Source organism: Chelonia mydas, chromosome 2 (genome assembly GCF_015237465.2).
Source record: "Chelonia mydas isolate rCheMyd1 chromosome 2, rCheMyd1.pri.v2, whole genome shotgun sequence".
Taxonomy (NCBI): domain Eukaryota; kingdom Metazoa; phylum Chordata; order Testudines; family Cheloniidae; genus Chelonia; species Chelonia mydas.
Window position 1 is genome coordinate 26,743,700 of NC_057850.1, and position 24,520 is coordinate 26,768,219.

The following is a 24,520-nucleotide window of genomic DNA, read 5'->3' on the forward strand; positions in this document are numbered from 1 at the left end:
TTGCAGTTATAATTTTGGGGTTTGTTTGGAAGTTCTTAGTTCAATGAACTAAGGTACAGGGTGGGAGAATGTACAGGGTGTACAGGGTGGGAGAATGGTTAAACAAAGCAGGGCAGATGTAGTAATTGCACCAGGGCATGAGGTAGATGTGGTTGGTCAGTAGAAGACACAAGCGGCACCTTGGTACAAATGAAGGGCTCCAACCATAATCACTGTTTTAGTAAGAACTATGTCTGCTCATTAGACAGTTATTGAATAGTGTAATGTTATGTTGGGAAGAAAACTCTTGTCATTTTCTGTTCAGTAAAAATATTGTTAAATATTGATGCTGAGTTCAGCTTTTCTCCCAGTAGGTGGGTGACACTCACCTCCTCCATTTGTAATCTATGACTATGGTTCTTAATGCATTTATCCTGTTAATACCTTTGAAAAACTGATTTGGTAAAATGGCACTCGTGGCATGCTTGTGTCAATATCTCATCGGTAATTAGATTGTCAATGGCCTTTGCAAGTATTGTACTATTTCAGCATCACTACATCTGGTACAGTAGTCAACATAAACATTTTCTAAAAGGAATGGGAAGGTGAGGCTGGGCCCCTTTCAGTTCTGCAAAGGTCAGCAGTGCTGTCCTGTGGCAGGGAATGGGGGAATGTAGACTGCTTCTTCTTGATGAGCTATGCTATGGCCGTGTTTCTGAAAGCATTGTGCCTCCTGAGGCAGAATGCCTTCCTCAGCTCTCTATCTGCTTGCCTGTGAATCTTCATGCAAGATGGAAAAAAAACTTATAAAGTTCTAAGTAAATGCAAATTTCTTTTTATCTCAAGTTGTTGCTTTTAGCCTCAGGATATTTTGCTGGCATGCAAGTGGAAAGTGGGGTTTTTTGTTTGTTTGTTTTGGTTTTTTTTTTTAAGTTTTAATCCGTTAGAACCTCTGAAGATGGCTGGGTTTAAAAAGTGAATTTTCACCAATAGTTAGTTCTACATGTGGACCAGGCCCCTTTGTAATTATGGGAAAAGATTAAATAATTGAAATATTTACTTTTGAAAACTGTCTACTATTAAGGGCATGGTTGGTTTTTTTGTAACATGGTACAATGGCATGCATGCATCTGTGCAATAGAAAGATGTCAAGCTGGTTGAAAAATGCAGTTATTTTCTGTGAAAAATTTCAAAGGAAATAAACCGATTTTCATTTTGTTTGAAAATTCCATGGCAGATTTCAATTTTTAAAATTTGATTGGATTCAAATCAAAATGAAAACTTTTCAGAGTTTCCCCTACTCCATCTTGCACTCCAAAAGTATGTGTGCATGCAAAAGGGATAGAACAGTCAGACAAGAACCAGAGAAGTCATAGAATCATAGACTTTAAGGTCAGAAGGGACCATTATAATAGTCTAGTCTGACCTCCTGCACAACGCAGGCCACAGAATCTCACCCACCCACTCCTGTAACAAACTCCTAACCTATGTCTGAGCTACTGAAGTCCTCAAATTGTGGTTTAAAGACTTACGCTCCGTGGGAGAAATTCAGTTGTCCACGGCACCAACATAAATATAAAGCAAGGGCCCAACCCTGCTCACGCTTGTCACTAGGGTTTTTTTGGTTGACTCCAGTCAGAGTCGGATTGAGCCTCAACTCCACTGAAGTTAGTAAAGTTACAGTACTTCAGAGTTACATCTGTGTAACTGGGCCAAATATGGCCAGCAGAGTGTTGGAGGGTGACACACAAACCCACAGTTTTGATTTAAGACTGCCACATCAGTCTTAGCCCCCTCTGTTGAATTTGGTATTAAAGTATACAGAAGAAGGATGTTCTAGCAGGGTTAGTCAATAGGCAGAACGCTGGCCAAATCCAGACTGCCAGATGCTTTTGAACAGACCCTGGAATCTTTTTATTTACTTATTACAATAATTATTGTTGTTGTTTTTCAAATTTATTTTCTCTGGGGGTCTGGACCTTGACTATACCTCGACCAAGTATTTGGACCTTAATAAAAAATAATTGACTACACCTGAAGGGTCCTAGAGCTGGATTCAATTCCCAGCTCATCCGCAGACTTTGTGTGACCGATGACAAGTCACTTGATCTGCCCTGTACCTCAGTTTCTCATGTGTAAAATGAGAGTAATGCTTCCTACATCACAGGGGTGTTCGATAGTATGAGCTAACATAACAGATAGATGCTCATTGTTCTCTACAAGGGAGTCTCCATATACAACCACGGTATGATCTAACCATACAGTACAAATCTGATGAAATAGCCAGACATAGAAAGGTGAATTAAGGGTATGGTGACAGCCAGACCAGCTTTGCTTTTATTGGTATGTGTTTCAACATCCAGTGTTATTTTAACACGCACATATTTTCTAACTTGCTCCGTCTGGGTGAAAATTCTGGGCTTTGCTCCAGATTGAGGGCCTGATCCCACAATCTTCACTCAAGCAAAATTCTCATTGATCACAACACAGGTTTTAACTGAGTATGGATTTCAGAACTGAGCCATTAAACAGTACTTTTTTTGTTTGTTTCTTTTCTGTAAGGGGACATCCTTATTTACCTATCTGGCACTGCTATTGTGAGTCATATTTATTGACTGGAAACTTGGCAAGGCTAATATTTGTTTTTGGTAATAAGATACTACCCACAGTTTTTACTTACAGGGCTCTGCAGCAACCAGGTGGAACATACATCATTAGTTTACTGAATAATGAATATACTTTAAATCATGATTCAAAAATGTTCAGTTACTTACTGTGTATTAAACTAGAAAAAAATGTTTAATGTAAAACCAGCTTTCCATAGTAGAATTAACAGAATCAAAATAGGCTTTTTATCAACTTTATTGAAACTAATTCAACTTTCCAAGAACTAAAAATTGGTTTCCTGTCTTGACTGTTTTGGAATTACTTACTGTCATCTGTTTCAAACATTAAAGGATATGATTTAATATCAGCAATAAGGCCTCTGTTCTTAGTTTGGCAGGTGTTAATTACTTAAACACTACTCATTTTAATTTGGTTCCAATCATTCTTTTGAGTGATTTGCTTTAAAGAGTTCATTATGTGTATTTTCTGCACAAAAAAACAAAACAAAACTGTGTGTGTGGGGGGGGAAATCCCTCAATCTATAACCCTATTTCTGCAACACTCTAATTGATAGGCATGTAGAGGCAGAGATATATTCAAGTATTATGATCTCCACTAATGGGATATAATATACACTACATCATTTTTATCTTCTCTGTAATAAAAAAAAAGTTCTCTTAGGCTACGGGTTTCTGCATGCTAATGATTGTCCTCTGTATGAATGAGTTGTGAAATGGGTCGCAGTTCTTGAAACGTCCATTTCGTTTGGAGTGATTCAGACAGAATCATTTGAAAAATGGAAACAAAACCCTAAAATAACTGAAGTCATTTCTTCACACATTATGTGTAGCCTTCAGTTTTGTTTAATGCTGGTGACAAAACACAGTCCATGTATATTATTTGGTTCCAGATACGCATTCATGATGATGAAAAATGCCTCTCCAGATAAATTTGAGTTTTTATCCACCACAACATTAGAAAAATGCCCCCTTTCTTTTTACCATGATTTTACTTTACCACATTACACTGAGGAAATAAAAGTCCTAATGCCATATAATAGACCCCTGTATTGTGCAAAGTGAAATTCTAATTGTATGATAGATAACCCATAAGCCACAGTACAATTCTTGTCAGTAGAATAACATAACGGAAAGCTGGGCTGGGGAGAGAGAGAGAGAGAGAGAGAATTTTAGCACCACTGGGGAAATGAGAAACCGACAACTATAGGTATGACAGTTATACAAGGCAAGTCATTTCATCCTAGTAATAAATGGAAAAGGTGGGTGTTTGTTTAGATTTAGGCCACTTGGTAATGATTTTAACACTCAGCCAAGCCTCTGCCAACACAAGCACTCTGCAGCCAATATCTGTAATGAACTCTCATCTTCTCAATTATAGATTCAGTCATGACCAAAATGATATCCAATATTCCATCTCTCCTCTGTGCAACTTCAGGAGCTGCTCTTGGGGACGTGCAAACAGTGCAGCTCCATATGGAGCCGCCTTTGTGCATGGCGACCCTTTCCTGGCCAAAGCACAGAGGCTGGGATGGTAGCAATAAAGTAAGCTTTTTTTTTTTTTTTTTTAAATAGGAGGAAGATGGAAAGACTGAGAGAAATGGGAGCATCATAGGGAGGGAATTAGTAGCTGAAGGCTGCAGGGGTGAAAGGGGAAAGGAAAGGGATTGAAACTATCCTCCTCTTGCCTCAGAGATTCTCTTACCCCCTTTTAACACATGAAGGACTGTACAGTTTATTTTGCCTTTGCAGTTCTATGACATTGCTTTTGTTCCCTGGGTTCTGCCAGCTGATTTATTCTTAGTCATTGTATGTAATGCATTACTGTGCTTTCCGAGTGATGTCCTTTTTATTTGTTGCCATTACTTCAAAGTGATCTTCCATATTTCTTGCCCACTTGCATCTGCCAGTAAGTCCCCTCTCTGATTCTCAACTTCAGTATTCATTGCCATGCTAGATCATCTGATTCATTCCATGACTTGTATCATGTCATCCATCAGCCTGATCATATGGCCTCACTACCTAATATTTTCATTTTCTACAGCCTCTCCCCGCTTCTGCTTCATTTTTCTCTGATAGCTTCATTCTTCACTATATCCACCTGTCCTTCCATCCAGCCTAAAATGGTGAATGGTGCTTTGGTCCCCCTGCCTAATAGCTGATCTGTTTCCCTCCCTGCCATTGTCTCTGAGCACTGTAAATATTCTGTCCACACCCAGAACTCCACTGAGGCTAGACTCTGCAAATAACTCAATGAGAAGACTAAGATTTCAGGTGGGAAGCTGCAGACAGTGGAATTTGAAAGGACTGATTGATTGATGTTGGACATCTATGCCGAAGTGGGGCGAATAGTGCAGCCATGGTTAGCATGGAGTGATAACCACTGGAGGAGCCTCTAGGGCTAAGAGATTCTGTCTCAAGTTCTGCACTCCCTTTCAAATGCAAAATTTCTACTCTGAGGAAATGCGGCCAGGGCCTCTGCGTTACCACTAAGGTTGCACATCTGCTAACTGTTGTCAAAGGATGGGGAGCTACTTCTAGATAAGCAAGTCCCCAGACTTCCGTAAAGGGCTTCCATGTTGACCTTCTAGCTTCCAGACAAAAGCTGAGCTGCGGAGAGAGGAAGAAAAATGCCAGGGGATAAAATAAAGAGAAACAAATATCTCAATGGGAAATAATCACTTGTGAAAGGTTTTCACAGAGAGCTGGAGAGAAAATATCTTTGCTCCTCCATGGAGGCAGAGATCCTGAATAGGGCATGGTCAATCTAGCAAACATCCCAGCTGAAAAAACAAAACCCTTCTTTGGTTTCATTCTGCTGAAGCTCTGATTTTCTGTCTCAAACAAGGGAATTGTTGCAAAAGAAATGCAGTGTGGCCTAAGGGATTAAGTCCTAGACTGGTACTCTGGAGACCTAGATTCTAGTCCCAGTTCTGCTACAACTTTGCTGGGTGGTCTTGAGCAAGTCACTTCCTTCATGTACCCCCAATTCCTTATCTGTTAAATGTGTCTAATGATAGGGGCATCCTTTAAAAGCACTTTGAGTTCTAAAGATTAAAAAATACTATAATAGTTAGATATTTCCCCTCTTTATCTAGCATAAACTCACTTTGCTTCCTGTATTCCTCGCTTCTTAGCCTAAATATTGTAGAGTTGCTTGAGCTGTTCAACAGTTGCCAACTGGTGACTCAATTTTAGTCCTGCACAAGGTGACTTCCATGTATAATATCTAATGTAGCTTGCCCAATCTTGCAACCACAAATCACAGGAATAGTAGGACTTGAAAGGACTTCTCATGCATTCAGTGGGATTGCTAATGTGAGCAAGGATCACAGGATTGGGTCTCAAGTTAATAAAGTTTTTAAGGTGCCTTTTGGCAACATCTGGATGAAAGGTGGAAGTAAAGATGGTTCTCATATCATCAGCATAACCCTGTTTTTAGTTATTTCCCCACAATTTCCTGTGTATGGCAATGTTGGCAAAGAACAGTTAATTACTTAGTGTTTCTGAATCACTCTGAACATGAAATAAGTGCCAAGTATTATTGTTACTATTATTATATGAGACATTGGTCTTGGGGACTCATCCTTCCCTTCCTCTGATCCTTTTATTCTCCGTTAATGCATAGGTTTTGAGTAGTATTATATGTGGCTTATATGTGTAACAAGTTGTTTGGTGCAACTGGAAATGGGAAGATGTCCCTTCCTTCCCTGCTGCAGAAGGTAGCTGCCATTTTTGTCTTCATAAAGGGCTTATCCCAGAGGAGATGTACAAGGTGCTCTCTCAGGGAGATCTTACTTTTGTTTGTTATTTCGCTGTTCTCTTAATATAAAATAAAGGTCATTCTGAGTAAAAGTATCTGACTGTGCTCTGCTTATGCAAAAACAAATCTCTGGTGAATACACAGTGTTTTGTAAGTCCTTTTTTCTTTTTTTTTTTACTGATCCTACCCAATATCTGTGTCTTAGTCCAGTCTTGAAGTGACAATCACAATATGCTCTGCTCTTCGAGAGGACACAGAAAACATGGCTGGCGCAAAATTTAATGAGGAAAAACTCTGATAAAGCATTCTCCAGGAGGGACTCTTGCCTCTGGCATTAACTCAACGCCAGATTTGTTAACCTTCCAGTCACACAACGAGGTCCACCTTCTCTCCTAAGCATTTGTGGAGAAAAGTGGTTATTACAATTGACTAATTTAGGGTATGTGTGGAAAATCGTATGTCTTTGGATCTTTATTAGTTATCTGGGGCATTGTAGGGGTCAGATATTTATGATAGATGATCAGTTTATTTACTACTACTATGATACTTCTGAGATAGTTATTTAGTTGTTGTAAGGGTGCCCACAGGATAGGATTGGTTCCTGTTCAATATAGCAATGGACTGGGACCCAGGAGACCTGCATTCTATTCCCAGCTCTCCCTCTGGCCTGCTGGGTGATATTGGGCAGGTCTCTTCATCTTTCTGTGCCTCCATTTCTCCATACGTAAAATGGGGATAATGATACTGTCCTCCTCTCTAAAGCACTTTGAGATCTACTGTCAGGGCAGGGCTGTGGGCGGCCACTCAGTTACCAAGTTGCAGTCAGGAAATATGTAGCAGAATTGGGGTGAAGCACCAGGTTACAGACAGGAGGCAAGTAGCAGAGACTGGGATGAACCAGGGTCAGGAGCCAGAGTTGAAGGTTTACAGTAGGGCGTGGTCTGGAGCAGAAGCAAGCAAGTGGTCTGCATCGTTGCTCAGACAGCTGCCTGTAATGGCTTACTGGTTTATATACCAGCACGGGGCAATCAGTGGGCTGCAGGGGCCTGGCACTCAACCTTACTTCCTGCTGTGTCTAGCATAATAGGGCCCCCCTAGGAAAAACCTGGCCTGAGCTCCTGGTGGTGAGGTGGCAGTATCAGTAGTCCAGAACCGCTGTGGTTCTAGTCTTGCAGGTGGTTACATTTACTGGTACAAAGTGCTGTGTAAGAGCTACGTGTTGATGATGTTGTTATTACTCTAAATAAATACTGTTTATCTTTTCTTTTCTTTTTGAACAATGTTCATAGGCCCTTGATAGTCACCCCAGTGGCCATATTTATACCGGTGCAGTAAGGGCCAGGGGAGGTAGGCTCATATTTGGTAGATATGTCCCTGAACTCCATGCAACAAGATTAGTAGGGTGGGTTGAAAATTTTCTGCCAAATTGTTTCTTGGCGGAAAATTGTGTTTTCAACTAAATGAAAATTTTCACCAAAGCGTCTGTTTTCCATGAAAAATTGTGACTTTTCATCAGAATAACAAAGACTAAAGTTTTCTGCTGAAAACCCAGGAAATTTCCTGAGTTATGTCAATGAACATGTGTGTTTTTATTTTAGTTTTTTCATCAATGTTTTCTGCAGAAAAATATCCTCATTTTCTGATCAGCTGTAATGGTTAGACTGATGACTAGCTATATGAAAGCAAAAATCAGGGATTTTTTAAAAAAGAAATCAAACTATATGTATATTATTAAAGTGTATTGAAACTAAAATATAAAACTGAATACCAACAACCCCTATGTGTAAATAAAAAGAAATGCAAACTTAATACTCCAAAATAATTAAAACGTGAATCATTAATTTAAAAAATCAACATTTATCTTTTTTAACTTGAAACCTAACTTGGGTAAATCAGTTTCTTTTTCTTTGGCCTCCATGAACATTGTTTAAAATATGATTTTATGTCTTCTGATATCAAATTACTGCATGTTATCTAGAAGTGCAAAATGAGATCTGTCTGGGCAGTCAGTAAGATGTCATTCATTATTGTTTTACCGTAGGGACTGGATATTAAATCTGAAAAAATAAACCTTCTTTGTAAACTCCACCTACATGACAAGACTTTCTATTATAATTTCCTTTCTGATATGCTGCTTCTGTCCCAGCTTACAGCTACATCAAACCCTATCAGATTCACCCTCGCTATAATTTACTCTCAAAACACCCAAAATGCTTTACTTCCTAGAAGTGTTTATTAAAAAAATCCTCCAAAGTATATTTTCATTTTAACTATTGATATGTCACTTATTGCTTTTATTTTGAAAGCTTGGTAAATGTATAATTTCAGTATATACTAATTCTGTGAGTTTATAATTGCATTTGCTAGAGTCATTTCCTCTGACATGTTCAGTATTGCTAAATTTTATTGTCAAAAGGATGAAACAGATCACATTTAAATTCTGTAAGCATGCTTGTCCTTTTGCTCATCATTTCCATAGACTTTATACTAACCAGTGCAACTCCATTGATTTAATTAGTTACTCCTGAATTATGCTGGTATGAGAGGAAATTCAGGCCTTGCTGTATGTTGCATCTGAAGAAGTGGTTTTTTACCCATGGAAGCTTATGACCAAATAAATCTGTTAGTCTTTAAGGTGCCACTGGACTCCTTGTTGTTTTTGAATGTTCCACTGCGGATAAGACCATTCTAAAAAGTGTTTCCAGTATGGAGTAAGCACAGTGTATAGGAAGTGGAATGACGCAAGCACTACGTGACCTTTGCTGCAGAACGTAGACAATCTATTTTCTTTTTCTGTCTGCTGCTGCTTTAGGTGTTAGGGTTGCCACCTGTCCAGGTTTTCCCCGGATTGTCCCTTTTTTGAGGTAGCTGTCCTAGGAAATCTGTAAGGTGCTCAATATACTCTAACTGTCCAGTTTTGTGGGTTCAGGATCATGCTGGATGTCCCAGTGTTTTTGTACCTCAGAGATGGCAACTATATTATGTCTACTGGCACTCTAGTCTAAAAAAATCCCCCTCTTTCTCTGGCCAGTTTACTGGCACACTCAGAATCCCTTGCATTGCAGCATGGTGTGGGGGTTGGAATTCTCTCTGGCCAATCATGAAGATCCTGAGCTCGATGTCCTTAATCCCATAGAGGAATGAATAGGAGAGTACTGGCCCACCTACCTTTGAAGAGAAGACAATACTGAGGTCCTCTTCTCTAATTCTGGGGCACAGACAACCAGAGACTGCTACAGGCTGGCTAATCAGCTAGCCTTGAAGAATTCATCATGGTTTCTCCTAATGTTTGGCAACCTAGGCACTTGTTGAAATTCCTGCCCTGTGTATGTGTCTAAAACAAGCCCTGTCTTCAGTTGTGAAAATGTCATTGGTATTAATGGAAGCTATATGCATATTGCATGGGACTGACTCATTGGCTCATCTGGTTTGAGAGTGAACAGAGTAAGGACTCAGTCCTTCCTTGCCATAACTATTTTTTTCAACCTGTGCACCCCATGCTAGAATGCAGAATTGAACCCAACAGGGTGGCAACCTGAAGGAAAACACAAATCTGAAAGAGGTTAGAGGCTACAAGGCAGTTTGAGATACTGTCAAATACAAGATCAAATGGACAAAGAGCTGAAACTAATGAAAGAGGCCAAGCACTAACAGAATTTAGACGGATTTTTTTCAGTAGTGTTAACCTAATGGAATAAGCTACTAATGGAAGCAATTGGTAAAAGTAGCAGTTTTAAAAAGGATTTATACTGGCATTTAGAATTTAAATAAGATGGGAGCAAAACTAAGATGTATTAAACAAAGTCATCTGCTCCTCCCAATATTGTTGTACACTATCCATACAATTAAGTCAGATGTTCCTACACACAGTATGTTACCAGTATACTATTTGCATATATTTTAGGGCTGTCAAATGATTAAAAAAATTAATCACAATTAATTGTGCGATTAAAAAAATTAATCGCGAGATTAATCATACTGTTAATAATATACCATTTATTTAAATATTTTTGGATGTTTTCTACATTTTCAAATATATCGATTTCAATTACAACACAGAGTACAGTGCTCACTTTATATTTTTTATTAAAAATATTTGTGCTGTAAAATACAAAATAAATAGTATTTTTCAATTCACCTTATACAAGTAATGTAATGCAATCTCTTTAGCATGAGTGTGCAACTTATAAATGTAGAATTATGTACAAAAATAACTGCACTCAAAAATAAAACAATGTAAAACTTTAGAGCCTATAAGTCCGCTCAGTCCTACTTCTTGTTCAACGAATCGCTAGACAAAAAAGTTTGTTACATTTGCAGGAGATAATGCTGCCCGCTTCTTGTTTACAGTGTCACCTGAAAGTGAGAACAGGCGTTCGCATAGCACTGTTGTAGCCGGCGTCGCAAGATATTTATGTGTCAGATGTGCTAACGCAGGGGTTCTCAAACTGGGGGTCAGGACCCCTCAAGGAGTCATGAGGTTATTACATGGGGGGTTGCGAGCTGTCAGTCTCCACCCCAAACCCCGCTTTGCCTCCAGCATTTATAATGGTGTTAAATATATTAAAAAGTGTTTTTAATTTATTAGGGGGGTCACACTCAGAGGCTTCCTATGTGAAAGGGGTCACCAGTACAAAAGTTTGAGAACTACTGTGCTAAAGATTCATATGTCCCTTTTTGCTTCAACCACCGTTCCAGAGGACATGCATCCATGCTGATGGTGGGTTCTGCTCAATAACAATCCAAAGCAGTGTAGACCAATGCATGTTCACTTTCATCATCTGAGTCAGATGCCAGAAGCAGAAGGTTGATTTTCTTTTTTGGTGGTTCAGATTCTGTAATTTCTGCATCGGAATGTTGCTCTTTTAAGACTTCTGAAAGCATGATCCACACCTTTTCCCTCTCAGAGTTTGGAAGGCACTTCAGATTCTTAAACCTTGGGTCAAGTGCTGTAGCTATCTTTAGAAATTTCAGATTGGTACTTTCTTTGCGTTTTGTCAGATCTGCAGTGAAAGTGTTCTGAAAACAAACAACATGTGCTGGGTCATCCGAGACTGCTATAATATGAAATACATGGCAGAATGCAGGCATGACAGAGCAGACGCCATACCATTCTCCCCCAAGTAGTTCAGTCAAAATTTAGTTAACACATTATTTTTTTTAACGAGCATCATCAGCATGGAAGCATGTCCTCTGGAATGATGGCTGAAGCATGAAGGGACATATGACTGTTTAGTATATCTTGCATGTAAATACCTTGCAATGACGGCTACAAAAGTGCCATGTGAACACCTGTTCTCACTTTTAGGTGACATTGTAAATAAGAAGCCGGCAGCATTATCTCTCATAAATGTAAACAAACTTGTTTGTCTGAGCAATTGGCTGAACAAGAAGTAGGACTGAGTGGACTTATAGGCGCTAAAGTTTTACATTGTTTTGTTTTTGAGTACAGTTATGTAACAAAAAAAAATCTACATTTGTAAGTTGCACTTTCACGATAAAGCGATTACACTCAGGTACTTGTATGAGGTGAATTGAAAAATACTATTTTGTTATTTTTACAGTGCAAATATTTGTCATAAAAATCATATAAAGTGAGCACTGTGCACTTTGTATTCTGTGTTGTAATTGAAATAGATATATTTGAAAATGTAGAAAGCACCCAAAATATTTAATAAATTTCAATTGGTATTCTATTGTTTAACAGTGCAATTCAAACTGTGTTTAATTGCGATTAATTTGTTTGAGTTAATTGTGTGAGTTAACTGTGATTGATCGACAGCCGTAGTATATTTTGAACTATTTGGGGCTGCGAGAGTTTATTTTAACACAGGATATGTCTGCAGCAACTAGACATCCCGGGTGGCCCGCACCAGCTGACTCAGGCTTGCATAGCTCAGGCTGCAGGGCTGTTTCATTGATGTGTAGACTTCTGGGCTCAGGCTGGAGTCCCTGCAAGGTGGGAGGGTCCCAGAGCTTGGGCTCCAGCCTGAGCCTGGAAATCTACACAACAGTGAAACAGCCCTATAGCTGGAGCTCTGTGACCCTGACTCAGCTGACTTGGGCCAGCTGTAGGCGTTTTTGGTTTTTGTATTTGGTTTTTTTGCTGTGTAGACATACCCGTAGAGTGGTATAAAGACAGAGACCATGATAAATTTCAACTCACAAATCAGGCAACAGATTTACATGAAATTCCTGAGGAAACTGAACCTTTATTCATGATTACATGTTTAAAATTTGAGGAAGAGTCGCTAATTCTTCCTACAAAATGGAGGTTTAATGCCTACTTAAAGTGAAAAATTAAATTGGAATAGTACCTGGATAATATTTAATTTAAATGGCCAAATTCAGAGCCAGTGTAAGCGGGTGCAATAAACCAGGGGACCGGCACCCATTTACATCGGTATGTGGCCCAATGTATTTATCTTAAATCACATTGTCAGTAGGTTTATAGTAATTGTACAGGCTTCGGAGCAGTTTCAGTGCTTGGAAAGTGCAGAAGCTAGAATGGAAGGAGTGCAGGACTGAGATGGCAGTGAAGAAGTTAGAGCAGTGACTGTAAATGAGCTGTTCAATATATTTAGAGTTTCCAGGTAGAAGGAAGCTGGGAGATGGAACGGCAGGTAGAAAAGAGATGGAGTTCAGAGTATTTGATTACTGAGTTTGGAGGAGACCATAGCATGTCTATAGAGTATGTGCAAATAGTTCAATATGAGCATTCACAGTTCCAATTACAAACAGCATTGGTTAGCTTTCATTAAACACATACAAATATATCATGTGATCTGTTCCCTGATTGGATAAGAGTAACTCTTAGAATCAGGATTCAAGTGAGATAATCATGGTTACAAGTTGAAAAGAGCGTTGTTGTTTCTTTTGTCAGCAGTGTCCCATTCTGACACCAGCTTTGGCCCTATGCCAAATGGTAGATAGCCAGAGCCTTGCAGGTCAGATTCTCAGCAGAAGAGAAATCAGTGATGCAGCGTCTGTCTATATTCTAAATGTAACTTGTTTTACCTACATATACACACCAGTCCTGGCACAGAGGTGGTCAAACAGCATGCAGGCAATCCCTTCTTTCAGGAATCTCTGCCTAATACCAATGCCCACTTCCTAGGGAACAACTCTTCCTGAAGAATGGATTCTTAATCGGAGCAGAGGGCAGAATGCAAACCCACATATTGTGCACACAGCTGCTTCTCCAAACACCAGTGCTGCACAGAACCTTGCATAACCCCAAACACCACCACCACCACAGGATGTGTTCCCAAAACTGGACATATTTGCTCACACTCTAAGACAAAGAACTTAGAAGACTTTGTAACACTTTGTAACCACGTGGAGACACCTTTCATAACAATAGCTTTCTGTGCATGTTCCCTTACAGTTTCTGAGACACCTTCTTGACAGTAAACTCATTTACAAGAAAATGAATGGAAACCAAATGGAAAAGGGGTGTGAACATGATTGGATGAATATTTGCACCAGATTTTTTGCTCTACTTATCCAGCTCTAGTCTTAGGCTTCAGCTGCTATAGGGGAAAAAGAGCCAGCAGAGAAACATTTGTTTTGGAAAAAATAAGTTACAGCAGTTTTAGGAGGAAGGATGTGGTTAAAGCAAATGCCTGGGAGGCAACCGATAAGAATTCTATTCCCAGCTCTACAACAGACAGACAACGAGATCTGACCAAACCACTTTCTTTCTCTGGGCCCCAATTCTCCTATCTGTAAAATGGGGATAGGAATACTTACCTACCAGACCTGACAAGGGTGTTGGGAGGCTAACTTCATTAATGTTTGTAAAACACTTTGAGATCCTGGGATAGATGCTATGGTGTGCACAATGTTGTATTTGGGGGTGGAGAAGAAGGAATAAATGGGTCCAATTTTAGGCTGACAAATTTGTCTCTTTAAAATGATACTTATATATATTAGTAGTATTTGTATTAGGTTAATAATATCCTCTTTAAAGTATTCATAGCTTATATTGAGTATTTTTTGCCCATCTCTGTACATAATTAGTTCATACAGATCTTGAAAGTCCCATTCTCTGCTCCTAGTGTCTGAAAAAAGAAAGAGTAATAATTTCTCTATCTTGCATGTGCCCTGAGAAGTTTAATTTCTGATAGAATATTGTAACAGTAACATGAACTCAACAGACTGTTAGAGAGAATTAGAGAAAAAACAAACACACACATTTTTTGCACCTTTTAAGATAACTTAGAGAAATACATTTATTGTATTTTAGGAATAGGCAAGTGAGCTGTAGCTCACGAAAGCTTTGCTCAAATAAATTGGTTAGTCTCTAAGGTGCCACAAGTACTCCTTTTCTTTTTGCACATACAAAAAGTAACCTTTCCCCATTTCTCCTCCAATGAGTTCTGGAGCTAAGACAGCCGCAGACAAGACTTTAATCGTGCTTCCTTCCACCCTGGAACAGATGAGCGTCTCTGGGCCTAAAGAGCCTTCCAGCTTGTTTGAAAAAGGAGGAGACTAATGTCTTATTTAATTCAGCAGCACCCATTGGACAAACTGCCGCACCCCTTCCTGGCTTTTTTGGTAACCCTCTTCCTTGAAATTATGTCCCAAATAGGTCAGCCAGGCTCACTAGTGTGGCCAAGCATCACTTATCCTTAGCTGAAGTAATGTTTACACATAGGATCTTTCAATGCCATTTAAAATATGAAATGCCTGCTGTGAAAACAATAGACATATTCAAGCATTATATCCCAGCAGAAATGAGAGAGAGATGCCAAAACTCCTATAGGTGCCTAATAGGTCTAATTTTATTAGCGATATGGTAACGTACAGCAGCTTTCCCTGGACTGCTGTGTAAAACAAAGAAGCGGTTGTCAGCCTTTCGGAATCAGATGTTAATGATATTTCATGTCTTTGTTGAGTCTGTGGAAAGCAGCTACTGCACCTAAAAGGGAAATGACTTCCATACCAACCTCCCCCAGCCAAAGTCGTTCAGATTGGGAAAACTGGACAGGGGCCATATTTATATTTCAAAAAGAGGTGTAGAAGAAGATTTCAAGACAGTATTGACTGAGCCGTCTGCTGCTCTCTTTACCCAAAGTTATATCTTATCATTGTGATGAAAGTTTTTAGTTCACGGTATTCTATATTTTTTTCCAAACATATTTGGAGTTTTGCTTACATTACATTCTTTCCTCAATGTGTTTCTGGCAAACGGTGAGTGTTTTCTTCATCTCGTATATTTTTGGAAGCATTCGAATCCAAAAGTAATACGTCTTCCAAATCTGGAAGAAGGCTTTTTATTAGTGTTGCCTGTGTGCTGCAGAGAGCAAATTGTCTGCTACAGCTCCATAGCAAACCGTGATTGTTGCTCTTTCTCAACTAGTCTGAAAGACTGGAGCCAGCCGAAAGGAGGGTTTCTTTAACTTTATTGCTGAAACTTCATTTTGCTGCACTACTGTATGTCTTCACTTCTGCACGCTTTTTTTTCATTTGTTTTAAGAAGAGGTCTTAATTCCAATTCAAAACCCATCCAGAAAGGAGGGCCTCTCTGCACTATATTCCAGCTGGTGGGGATTAGCCTAGTCCTTTTACCGGATACGTATCATTTTAATCTTAAGCCTTTAGACACTGTACAACATACTATTAAGTCTGTTACCAAATAAAACACTAAAAGGCTGATTCACTAAGGGTTACACACCCTTCACAGGGAAAAAAAGCCTAACATTTACAAAGGGATAACTGCCAAAAATCACTTAAATTTCATGTCTTTCCTATTTACTAAATCCCACATCCACCACGTGTACAGTAACGTCCTTCAAATATGCCCCTGGGAGATGTGCAATTCAAAATAAAGGGGAAGTTGGCCCACCAAAATATATTCTCAACTCTAAAGAGTGATTTATATCAATTCACTTTAGAAAATCTGAAAAATGTAAGTTATGTTGTTCAGGCATAAAATTAAACCCACCAGGAGGTGTGAAGCACGTACTTGATGTCTAAGATAACTACCACTACGTTTCCCATATAAGGGTTAGTGGTTAGAGCAGGAAACTAGGCTTTAGCACACCCAGGGGACTGATTTGCTGTGTGTGACCTGGTGCAAGTAACTTGCACTAAATTTTTCAGACTAGGATGTGTAAAGCTAGGCATCTAAATCCATATTTAAGCCTCTTATTATCTGAATTGCTGCGGGGGCTGCGGACCTCTAGAAGTCAGGCTACCTACTCAGATGCTTAACAGTTAATTTAGATGCCTAACTTTACTCTTGCTTGAAAATTTTGGTTGTAAACATCTCTTGTCCCAAATTTTGTCCATATGTCCATGTGTGGAATAAACACCTCTGATATTTGTCAAGTGCTTTGAAATCTTTGGATGAAGGGAATTATATACATGTCAAATATTAACACTGTTTACTACTTAGGCTGTAGTTCTTATATAGGCTTAGAGATATCACACTACATTATATGTAGTCATTTAAGTTAGCATCAACTCTCATGGGTGCATTTTAGAGTATGAATTTCATCTCAGGAGCAGCATTAGGTAGGCTCTGGCACCAATACTGTGAAAGGAACTAAACTGATACTCTATGTCCTCCAGTTAGAGTATTATAAATCATTTAGGGTTTTTTGTACCTGGGGATTTTTTGTTGGTCAATATAAAAACCATATCTCCTTTGTTTTGGAGAAAATACCCCATTGTAGAAATGTGTAATGGATCATTCTGCTAGGGCTGACAAACAGTTTTGCTTCACACTAGCCAATCAGCTCTAGTGCAGCATTTTGAGATCTTCATTGTCTTGGAGGATGCAGAAAATCTGCCAATATTGGGGGGTGAAGCTCGCTTTGCAGATTTTTACAAAATTGCAGAATCTAAGTTTTTACCTGAACAAGAAAATAAATTCAGAGTCATTTTGGTTGTGCAGATTAAATGTCAAATGGTACATGGATGCATGTTCATCTGAGTCTGAATCAGTATAGAATAATTGTACTTGCATAACCTTTTCATATTCAAAATATTTTACAAAGATAAAGGATAAAATTCACCCTTGTGCTTTAAATCCCTAGATTAAGTAGTGCATAGGCCTCTGTGGGTCCCTTGCAGAGAGGTGACTTTCACCTTCAGTAGTTAATCTGTTCACACACACACACATATATGCCAAAAAAGGTAGGTATTGTTATCCCTGATTTACACACGGGGAAACTGAGATACCAGGGGAAGATTTTTCCCCAAAGCCATAGAGGGATTTAATGTGTCAGAGCCAGGATTAAAACTCAGGTATTGTCACAGCTCAGTCCTGTGCTCAAGCCACACAACTGATCCTAATGCAATTTTATAGCTAGTGTCATGATACGTGGTGTTTTCGTTAAAGACCTAATTCCAGGAGTTGATACAGTGAGAATCTTTGCTTTCATATGTATACAAAGGAAGTTTCTAGTGCTAATGTTGTGGAGAAAAGCTTGAAAACATGATCCAGGTGCTCCCTGCAGTCTCAAAAGCCCAACAGGCAAATAAAAAGAACCCCAAATTCATTATGATTTTTAAAATAAATGTCATGATTTTTAAGCGACTCTTGTGATTTTTTGGGGAAGGAGCGGGGAGGGTCTGATTTGTGATTTTAAAATATTTGGGCTTGGCAATACTGCTAGTATGTAACAGAGAAGTGAGGTTTGTGGTAATTTGATTTTGATGATTGTTTCCCTTGCAGTGCACAGTTTATTTTGGGGGAGCCTGTATGTGGCAAGGTGAGAGAGAAAATACAAACAATAAACAAAACTCTCAACATTTATAATTCCACATTAACCTTCAACAAATCTAGGGTTCAATACTACCATGCAAAGATTCCCATTTATCTTAAGGCATTGGGTATGCAGGTGAGAGGTCTCTGAAGTCTAATGACAAGTATGGGCCTTTTTTTGCAGCATCCTGAGGCTGTTTTGGAGGGAAGTTGTGGCGTGAGGCATATACGCACAGCGTCAGATTTGAACTAACTTTACTGATAACAACTAGGAAGAACAGTACATGATAACATCCTATAACTTGCTACATCCATGAAATCACCATTAGGAGACGCGCTATTACTTATTCCAGTACCTTACAATTTCCTCAACCAAATATCTCTACCTTCGCTTGTTTTTGCCTATCAATGAACAGATGGTATAAATTGCTTTAGTAATATTACATAATATCTTGGCAAGTCTAATGCTGAACTTACTATAAACAACACTAAATACAATCTAAATTTATTTAAGTAAAAAAATGCATCAGTGGATGTTTCTCTCTGGTTGGGGAACATTTGTTTGGAAAAGTCTGTGAGTGAGCTCTTCCTAATTCTTCAGGTACAATTTCTTGACTTTGATGAGCTGCAGTATCTATATTCAGCTCAGGAAATATCTGCAGTTTGTTCTTGTTTGCACTCTAAAAACAAAAAATTCCAAACGAAAACACTCTATTGTCTACACCAGTGGTTCCCAAACTTGTTCCGCCGCTTGTGCAGGGAAAGCCCCTGGTGGGCCGCGCCGGTTTGTTTACCTGCTGCGTCCGCAAGTTTGGCCGATCGCGGCTCCCAGTGGCCGCGGTTCGCTGCTCAAGGCCAACGGGAGCTGCTGGAAGCGGCGCGGGCTGAGGGGCATACTGATGCAACCCTGTGCTCTGGGTGTCCCTAGCCTCTGATTGCCAGAAGCTGGGAGTGGACAACAGAGTATGGATCACTTGATGATTGCCTTTTTCCCAGAGTGTGAGACCAGGCTAAGGAGTGAAACCCAATTATCTCAAATGATTCTTGCCACTCGAGTCAGAGTCAATAATCAGATAGTTACATAATTGAGAGGATTGCTTTTTTTTTTTTTAAATTTTTTTAAGAACAGCTAAGAGCATTGTTGGCTTTCAGTGAAATGTTGGACTCACAGGCACAGCTTGTGGCATTTCAAGACAACATGAGCAGCAGTAGGGAGTGAGGCTACTTTAATTACTTGATTTAGATTCCCAAATGATGTACAATGACAAATTCATATGCACACAGTGGTATCAGATACTAGGAGAGGGCCAGACAGAAAATATCTAATGTATAAATTCAGGATTTGGCGGGGAAATCCCTGCAAAGTTAAACAAAATGCTCAAATGAACAAATGTTCTTAGCAAATTAAGAGTATCACAAAATGGCGGATCAGAATGGTGGATGGGGCTGATTAGGAAATAATTGTCTAAGCAGAAGAAAGTCCTACCCTTGTCTCCACTACCCAAAAAAAGTCAGTCTTGGTGCATTGGGTCAAATTCATTGCGGGGGTAACTTCATTTGTCTTCAGATATGAATTTGGCCCATTTTTCTTATGCTGAATCCCAGGATGGAAGGGACTGTTTACTAACTCCTGCAGTTTTTTAAACTGTCACTAGACAGTTAAGTGCTTTTCAGAATTTGCAATCACTCAGAAGCTGATGCAAATTCATAGGAATGAGTTCCTTTAAAAAGATATGACTTTGAGCCATTGCTGTAAAATTGCCTGGATTCTGGCCTGATAACAGGTTTCATCCATGCAGTGTCATTGGTCAGGCCTCTTGCAGAACACTACTTACATTTAAAGTATAATGGGCCTGATTCTCCTTTTACTTACACTGGTGTAAAGCAGATGTAATGGAGTTTAAATGAGATGAGGACAAATTAATATAAGTATGTATCCTTTACGGTTGCATAGATGAGGTTTCAGGCTGACCCAGTCTTCTGTTGCTCCATGGAGATCAAGATCCCAAATAAGCAAACTTCTTCCGTGAATCCTACAAAAAATTTGTTAGCTAAGACGTTAAGTAATTTAATTTCCAAATGGAAAAAGCAGCATAAATGTTTTTACTCAGCCATTTTGCCAGGATGTGAACTAGCCAGAGGTGAGTAACTGCTTAATATTTATTGATATTCATTATCCCGTCCTCCCTCTCTTTTAAAACCACCATTTCCAGAATTAGTTTTAAAGCTCTTTGGGGCAGGGAACATGCCTTTCATTTACATTGTTAGGCATTTAACATGCTTTTGGGGCGGTGCAAGAAATATGTGGTAATGGTAATAAATAATATAGCTGCACTAGCCTGTTTCCAGCATAAAAGGAATGGCATCAGCCATAGATCTAAATAAACTATAGAAATCTTGAATCCTTCATGGGAGAGTTATAATCATTGTATTCCTCCCCAATGAAGATGTACTTGGCCCAAGAAGAATCCTCCCCTTCCCTATGATCAAGTAGAACTCCAGATTTATCATCTCCAGAGCATCCTGTTTTCTCCATGCAGGCATCACTGTGTACCACGGTAATGCTGGAGATGGGAATGGCAAAACTGCTGGAGCAGGCACTGACCATGATTCCATCAAGGTCACCATTGTACGCTGGCTTTGTTGTGTCAAGTTTGGCACAGAAATCTTTGATTCCTGTGGTTGGCCAAAGACGTCAGATGATCAATATCCTGCTGCTTTCTGGATTGAAATAATGTCTTTGTTAGTATTGACATTTTCAAGACAGGGGCAGCTGAAGACCTTAACAAGTTGCTTCCAGGACTCAAGGGGCATGTGGATTGAAAGTCCATTGGACTCTTGGAAACAGACCTCACATTAAACTTAGGAGAAAGCAATGCTCCAAGCAATGTTCCAATGCTTCGATGCATCGTCTCAAAAACTTGAAGTATAAGGTCTAGCTGGATGCCTTGAGGTTAACAAGGAGCAGCTTTGGTACATAATCCTTCATAACAGGGCTGATGTAGGTAGAGTCTTCATTACCCAGATGGCTCGTTTTATTCTGTTTTCCTCAAAGCTTCTGCCTTCCTTGCCTACCCAGCCTGTTTTGCTTTGGGCTTGCAGGAGGTATCAGGAGAGGCCAGAAGATGCTCTGCCTCGCATCTGACAGCCTGCAACAACATATGGGAGTAAATCCTGGAAATGAATTATTCATGGTCCTTCCTGAGGCACATAAAACAGGGTTTGTGCTTCTCTGGGAGACATAATAGTATGCCTCCTCTCAGGGCACTCTTTGAAAGATCTTGGGCTCAGTTCACCAACTTAAACAAGGTCAGGCTTGACAAAGCCCTGGCTGGGATGATTTAGTTGGGGATTGGTCCTGCTTTGAGCAGGGGGTTGGACTGGATGACCTCCTGAGGTCCCTTCCAACCCTGATATTCTTTGATTCTATGAAAAAGTAGTGCAAGGGAGAAGAATACTCACAGCAAAAAAATCCCCCTCCGCCCCCCCCAAAGGCTGGAAAAGCTAACAATTTCAGAGAAAAAGAGAGAGAATGAAGCCACCTCAGGACATTGCTGACACTGACTATTGCAGAGAATCATACAACAAAAAATTAAACACACATTGGTAAAAAATGTCGAACTAGCAGTTAGAAGGCACTAGAGGGAAAGATGTGATGATGAAAACTCCAGGGTCTGAAGCAAATAGGTAAAGGGTGCACCAAGCTGAGCCAGAAGGTTCAGTAGCAGAGATGGCTGGACACAGTGACCCCAGGGAGTTTCCTCTATTGATCAGAAAGGAATTTGTGGCTGGAGACACTGTGGGGGCCCAGATTCCACTGAAGAACTAATGTTCCCTGATGGAGCCAGGACCTTAGAATGCTGATCTTTAGAGAGAACCTGCTTTGGTCTTGCATGGGAGCATGGAGCTGAGAACCCAGATCTGCCAGAGCTATCTTTGGAAAACTCAGTTATCACTAATCAAAACAAAAAGGGGAAATAACACATACACATTCTGTGTCTTGAGGGTTCTGAATAGCTTTTTCTAATCCAAGTCTAGATTCTCTGAGGAAAGCTGCTGAGCGGCTTGATTGTAATTGACTGGTTCTTTATATCCTTTCTGGATAGAGGATTTCATGACTGTGTGACTTCTGAAGTTAATAGAAACACCTGTTTCTGCATCTTTTTCTTCTCTCTCTCTCTGCAGCCAACCTAGAGACCCAGATCCATACTGATAACTTTATAATAAGAGGGAATGAAAAGAAAACTTTAAAATTTACATTTCCCAGAGAAGATTTTTGCCTTTTCAGATGGGCATGTGGAGGTGGAATCTCTTAAAATAAAATATTAAAATATTAGTACCCTGGTCATCACCATAATGTCTGCAAAAGAGACTCTAACAGGAGACAAGAGGCAGAATCAGCATAGGTTTACCTTGGCTTCCTCCATGTAAACCTAGGAGCAAGGATTCTGAGATGGAAACTACACAGGAAATTACAGAGGGAGAGATTGGAGATTGCAGTGGTAGAAAATGGCTATGACTTTCCCTTTCCTGTGGAGTTATGGGTCACCAAGCCCTGAAAAAACAAAGTGAAGATGTACAAAAAGGGATATAGCAGACATCTAGGGGATATACTAAATCAGCAGGTGTTGCTGGCAAAGCTGCTGTGGAGTTCTGAATGGAAACTAAAACTACCTCCTCCATGTCTGGTGATGGCAACACTGCCTTCTGTTAGGAGAATTCCTTGCTAGGGACCACGCTGGTACAGGGCGGAGCAGTTAACACTTCCCTGTGCCACCTTCAGGGAATCTGGCCTCTAAATAGAGTATTTTATACAGGTCACTTGATTCATAACTGAAATGCACCAATTCTACACCACCAACATTATGCAAGTTTTTAGGAGGAGAAGTCAATAATTCAATCCATCAAACTTATTACAATTATTTTGAACTTTTTCAGCATTTAAAATAAAGGAACCTTCAAAATTTAAAAAATTCTATTTGCATTTCTTATTTTAGATTTGTTCAAACTAAGGATTACATTATGGCCAGTCACTGCTGCCTAAAAATACATCACCTCTTAGAACTACATTTTTTTTCAACCTGTTGTACCCATTTTTTAAAATGAAAACCTGTATTAAATGCTAGCTGGAATATGAACAAATATACAATAGTGGCCGACATGATGTGTAATGTGATCTGTTTTATTTCATGGATTTCTAACCAAGAAAATGGCTCAAAATGAGTAAGTACATTGCAGGTGTCAGCATTTATAAACTCATCTAGCCATAGGCTGGATTACTGTCCACTCATTTTTCATATCACACTGTTCACTATGATGTATTTTTTTTAAAAAAGCAAACTTTATTGTAATAAAATGTGGGAGAATCTGCCAAGTAACCTTTTCTGTTATCACAATACAATTGTTTTCCTTCTGACAGAGCTGTTGATCATATTAATTTTCACCTTTTGAATGCTAAATCAACAGGGTATTCTGGACTAGGAAGGATGTATTCTCTCTATAAAGATTAAACTTTATAGTACAATGATGACTGCTTGAGTGAAAAACAAATGCAGTTGACAAAATGGGATTTATAGGGTTCAAGTCTCTTGTTCTGTGTAGCATGGAGACAATATGTCTGTTTCCCATTTCACCACACCCTTAGTAAGTAAATAAATCAAGTGTGGTTTCATCTGTCAGCAAAGGTCTAGAGGACACAGCAGTTAAATGCAGTTTCCAGGTTGATACAGGTACTGGGATTCTGAATCAAGCATTGCCTGATATGTCATCGCTTCTTGGCTGTTTTCATTCTCTGTTCTTTTAAGGATTCAAAATCACAGAAATATAAGTCTGGAAAAGACCTCGAGAGGTCATCTAGTCCATCCCTCCATGCTGAGGCAGGACCAAATAAACCTAGACTGTTCCTGACAGGTGTTTGTCCAACCTGTTCTTAAAAGCTGCAATGATGGGGATTAGTGCTTATCTATCCTTATAGTCAGAAGGCTTTCTTTATATCTAACCTAAATCTTCCTTGCTGCAGATTAAGATGATTATTTCTTGTCCTATCTTCAAGAGACATAGAAAACAATTGATCATTCTCCTCTTTTATAACAGCCCTTAAAATATTTGAAGACTGTTATAAGGTCACCCTTGGCACAGACGGAGTGGCCCGGCCCCAGGTGCAGCCTGGGCAGCCCTTCCCTGGCCCAGACTTGCTGGGGGCCAGGGGAGGGGCACCTATCCTGCAGCCCTAGCCCCAGAGCTCCGATCCAGCCCAGGTGCTGCTGCAGAGAGAGAACACTGAGGGGAGTCCTCTCTCCCCACAGTAGCCCCGGAGCACTCTCCTGGACTCCAAACTCCTCATCCCCGGTTCCACCCCAGAGCCCACAACCACAGCTGGAGCCCTCATCCCTTGCACCCAACCCTCTGCCCCAGCCCTGGGCCCCACATCCCCACCCC